General features: G+C 34.5%; 1 pseudogene; it reads right to left on the reverse strand.

Moving 5' to 3' along the window:
* Positions 1-240: 240 nt before the first annotated feature.
* On the reverse strand, positions 241-2,021 carry LOC132515519 (tigger transposable element-derived protein 1-like; annotated as a pseudogene).
* Positions 2,022-5,869: the final 3,848 nt, after the last annotated feature.

Below are 5,869 nucleotides of genomic sequence, written 5' to 3' on the forward strand. Positions count from 1 at the left end.
CTATTAATGTAAAGGAAATACAGGCATACCTTGGAGATATTGTGGGTTCAGTTCCAGACTACCAGAATAAAGCAAATATCTCAATAAACAAGTCACACATTTTTTTTTTGGTTTCCCAGTGCATATAAAAGTTATGTTTACACTATACTATAGTTTACTGTGTGCAACAGCATTATTTATATTACAAAACTCAATGTACATACCTCAATTTTTAAAAAAATATCTTCTTGCCAAAAAATGCTAATCATCATCTGAACCTTTAGTGAGTATTAATCTTTTTGCTGGTGGAAGGTCTTGCCTCAATGTTGCTGGCTGCTGACTGATCAGGATGATGGGTGCTGAAGGTTAGGGTGACTGTGACAATTAATTTAAGACTGTGTCAAAATAAGACAACAAAGAAGTTTGCCACATTGATTGACTTTTCTTTCATGAACAATTTCTCTGTAGCATGCAATACTCTTTGATAGCATGTTACCCACAGTAGAATTCTTTCAAAATTGGAATCAGTCTTCTCAGACCCTACTGCTGCTTTATCAACACAGCTTATATAATATTCTGAATCTTTTGTTGTCATTTAAACAATCTTTATAGCATCCTCACCAGATGTAGCTTCCATTTCAAGAAACCATTTTCTTTACTCATCCATAAGAAGCAAGTCCTCATCCATTAAAGTTTTATCATGAGACTGCAGCAATTCATTCATATCTTCAGGCTCCACTACTGATTCTAGTTCTCTTGTTATTTTCACCACATCTGCAGTTACTTTCTCCACTGAAGTCTTGAACGTTTCAAAGTCATCCATGAGGGTTGGAATCAACTTCTTCCAAACTCCTGTTAATGTTGATACTTTGACCTCTTCCCATGTATCATGAATGTTTTTAATGGCTTCTGGAATGGTGAACCCTTTCCAGAAGGTTTTCAATTTACTTTGCCCAGATTCATCAGAAGAATCACAGTCTATAGCAACTATAACCTTACAAAATGTTTTCCTTAAATAGTAAAATTTGAAAGCCCAAATTTCTCCTTGATCCCTGGGCTGCAGAATGGATGTTGCATTAGCAGGCGTGAAAACAACATTAATTTTGTTGTACATCCCCAACAGAGCTCTTGGGTGACCAGGTGCATGGTCAATGAACAGTAATATTTCAAAAATAATCTTTTCTCTTGAGCCATAGGTCTCAACAGTGGGCTTAAAATATTCAGTAAACCATGTTGTAAACAGACTTGCTGCTATCCAGGCTTTGTCATTCCACTTATATACCACAGGTATAGTAGATATAGCATACTTCTTAAGGACCCTAGGATTTTCAGAATAGTAAATAAGCATTGGCTTTAACTTAAAGTCACTAGCTGCATTAACCCCTAACAAGACAGTCAGCCTGTCCTTTGAAACTTTGAAGCCAGATATTGACTTCTCCTCTCTAGCTATGAAAGTTCAAGATGACATCCTGTTCCAATATAATGCTGTTTTGTCTACATTGAAAATATGTTGTTTAGTGTAGCCACTTTCATTACTTACCTTAGCTAGATTTTCTGGATAACTTTCTGCAGCTTTTACATTACCACTTGCTGCTCCATCTTGCACTTTTATGTTATGACGATGTCTGCTTTTCTTAAACCAAAGGAACAAACCTTTGCTAGCTTTAAACTTTTCTTCTGCAGCTTCTTCACCTCTCTCAACCTTCATAGAATTGAAAAGATTTAGAGCCTTGCTATGGATTAGACTTTGGCTTAAGTGAATGTTGGGGCTGGTTTGATCTTCTATCGAGACAACTAAAACTGTCTCCATATCAGCAATAAGACAGTTTCACTTTTTTACCATGTGTGTGCTCACTGGAGTAGCACTTTTAATTTCTTTAAGGACTTTGTATTCGCAACTTGGCTAATTCTTTGGTGCAAGAGACTTAGTTTTAGGCCTATCTTGGCTTTTGACATGCCTTGCTCACTAAGCTTGATCATTTCTAGCGTTTGATTTAAAGTGAGAGATGTGTGACTCTTTCATTTGAACACATAGAGGACATTGTAGGGCTAGCTATTAGTTGGCCTAATTTCAAAGTTGTTGTGTCTCAAGGAGTACAGAGGCCCACAGAGAGAGAGAGAGAGAGAGAGAGAGAGAGAGAGAGAGAGAGAGATGGGGGAACACTCAGTTTGGAGGGCAGTCAGAACACACACCATCTTATCTAGGTGTGGGTTGTGGGTTGTGGCATCCCAAAACAATTACAGTAGTAAGTCAAAGATCATGGATCACAGATCACCATAAAAATACCATAATAATGAAAAAGTTTGAAATATTGTGAGAATTACCACAATGTGACACAGAAGCATGAAGTGAGCAAATGCTATTGGAAAAATGGCACCAATAGATCTGTGGTTGCCACAAACTTTCAACTTGTAAAAAATGCAATATATCTGAGGTGCAGTAAAGTGAAGTGCAATTAAATGTTATGTCTGTAATATTAAGCACATAAGCAAATGCAACTTAACAATTGATGAACTAATAATCTGGCACAGAATGAGCAATTTGGTCCAATGAAATCACATGAATTTACTGCTGAAGCTTATTTTTTTCCAATTACTAGTTGTCAAATCTTAGACAATTGATTTAACTTCTCTGAGCCTCACTTTAAAAAGTATTGAGGAAAGAATGCCTAACTTTAGACATTTTGTCAGGATCATTGAAATAATCAATAAAATTGCCTAGTGTAGCGATAACAGTTAATACTAAGTAAATTTTATTTTCACTCCAGATAGGGTTTACCACTAGGTACGGATCATTCTAGAAATCTAAGGATAATTCAATGTTTTGAGTTTGCAGAAATAGAGACACAAATGTAGAGAACAAACGTATGGACACCAAGGGGGGAAAAGTCATGGGGGGTGGTCGTGGTATGATGAACTGGGAGATTGAGATTTACATATATACACTAATATGTATAAAATAGATAACTAATAAGAACCTGCTGTATAAAAAAATAAATAAAATGAAACTCAAAATTTCAAAAAAAATTAAATAAGGAAATACAAGTTTCATTACAACAATGATTATGTCTATACCAATACCTTATCTTAATAACAAAAAAATTGCATGAATGATATAGAGAACAATATTGAGTTTCTCTTTTGTAATATGTCTCTAAAAGATTAGTTTAAGTTATTAAACTTTAATTAGATAAAATATTAATCAGGTTAAGTATTGATTGAATGCATCAATTTAATACAATTATTTAATTACATTAAAATTAATTAAAATCAAATTTTAATTGATTAAATACATAATTTTTCTTTCACCCCTCTCACAATGATCAGTGTAAAGTAAAAAATTCTTTTCTCTGTAGTTTGATCTTGAGTTAAATCAGAACGTCAGGATCTTAACTCTACCAAAGGAGACTTTTTTTTTTAAACTACCTATTCATGGAAGGATAAGCCAAAACTATGGTCAGAATTTAGAGTCCTATTATTCTGTCCTATTGCTTCTCTCATGGCTATATGTTATGGCTGCTAAAAACAGGAAATCTAGGTTTCCAATGCAAGATCCAGTTTTTTTTTTTAATGTCCCAAGTTAACCAAGGTGTGACAAAAATTACTCAACTCAAGCAGTGCAATTGTCTGAGGCAAGGTCCAGGTTGCAGTAGGACATGTGATTGTCAAGGACCAACAGGATTGCTTTCAAACAGTAGTTCAACATATCTCAAGTTTAGGGTGTTTTGCATTACACCCAACTACAAAACTAATGTAAAATAAAGTTGGACTATCTTATAATTTTACCATGACACACATCTTACAAATTTCACACATACACATTTACACATACACACACACATCTTACAAATTTCACACATATACATTTACACATACACACACACACACACACACACACACATATACATTCATACACATTTTACCAAATGCACACCCATGTTGTTGTAATGACTGGTTCAGGATGGGTGCCAACTTCATATAGTAACTTGGACACTAGTGTTGATGCCTGATATCCTGTCAAGGCTCTGCTCTGTCCTGTGGTAAATTTTCCTGGATAAGGGGTATGTGGGTATTTTTAACTTTGCTTACCAGCTGGCCTCAATAAAGTCTATTTCATTACATTAGACACATTTCAATAATGTTTATTTCTGAGGGTAGGGGTCTGGATTTCAGAAGCTTTTGTTCTAGAAGGACCTGGATTCATTAAGCAACTTTTCTCACACTACCCCAGATAACTTTTTGTGCTGCGTGTCATACATACCCAACATATTTATGTGTGAGTAAAGAGGCATCAGCAGACGTAAAATGTTATTACTGGCTGAGTCAAAATGACTTGTTGATCATTAAATTTCCATTTTCATGAGAGCCAAAACAAATAAAGTATGCACTAACATGACCAGATGTCCCTAATGGATAACATTTAAATAAAATTTCCCCTCACTGATCCATAAGTAAATACATTCACTTGCACACAGACATACACACACACACACACACACACACACACAGATTTGTTTAAATTATATCTTCTCATTGTACTGGAAGCTCCATGAGGACCATAGTATGTACATTGCTACATTCTGACATCTAACACAGTTCTTGGTTTAATATGTACATGATAAATAATATCAAAAATGTCAACATAACAATTCATAGATGTATTCTAGAGCAGCAGTCACAAAATTTTGTTGGTACACAGATGTATCCATTTGTTGATATATCATCCATGATAGTTTTCTCACTACAATAGCATATCTGATCTGTTGCAACAAAGATAGTAAAGCTTGCAAAGTCTAATAAGCCTAATATTGGGCCTTTTACTGTAAAAGTTTGCTCACCCATTTCCTAGAGACATAATCTTTAAATTTATATAAGTAAACATGTATTAAATGGTTATTGTTATTGTATACTACTTTGTAATTTCTGGCCAGTACAATAATAACAAAAACAAATAAAAATAAATGATGGAAAAATGCAGAGCAAGATAAAATTATGAGAATATATTATGATTATTTGAAAGATAAAAATTAATTATAAAATTATTAGAATTAGAAAGAGGTTTCATGATAGTGACCAAATTACTTAATTGATTTAAAATATACTTTTTGAGTGCATACTGTTCACCAGACATTGTACTGATACAACATATTTTTAAAAAAAGGTTAAGAAAGAGATTACAATTTATCTTTTTATTCTCTTTCCATCATTTTCTGGAGCCTAGACTACAGCAACCACTCTTGAACTTCCTCTGATTTTGTCCTTTTCCAGAACATACACTTTACTACTAATCAGGTGATTTCCCTGTCTTTTGGTGGTTACCCATTTTACTTGGCATAAAGCCCACCATACTTATTGTGCTTTACCAAGCCCTTCATGATATGGCTCAATCCAAGACCCTCTTGAGGTAGGTAAGAGCCAGTGGTAAGAGCCATGAGCTCTGGAGTCAATTGGTTGATGTTCAAAACATGACTCCACCTCTGACTAACTGTATGAACTTGGACAAGTTACTTATCCCTTCTCTGCCCTTGTTTCTTCATCTATAAAATGGGAATAACAATTGTAACTAAGTGGTAGGTTGTTAAAAATTAAATAATTTATATAAAGTACAGAGAAACGTGTTTGGATCATAGTGAATACAATAAATTAGGCTATGAATACCTGATCAATTTTGAGTCTTTTCAATTCATGTACCCTACCCCAGGTTTGCTTTTATAATACTAAACAAACCAGGCCTAAGAACATGATGGCCCTTTCCTTGCAATGCTGTCTTTGAAATCCCTACTTTTGTCCTGATTTGGCTTGGCTGTGTCCTACTTTTACTTCAGGTCCCTGTGAAGGATTATGAAGGATCTGAGATTTTACTCTATTTGTAGTCAAGCAAGTTACTCTG

This window comes from Lagenorhynchus albirostris, chromosome 2 (genome assembly GCF_949774975.1).
Source record: "Lagenorhynchus albirostris chromosome 2, mLagAlb1.1, whole genome shotgun sequence".
NCBI lineage: Eukaryota > Metazoa > Chordata > Mammalia > Artiodactyla > Delphinidae > Lagenorhynchus > Lagenorhynchus albirostris.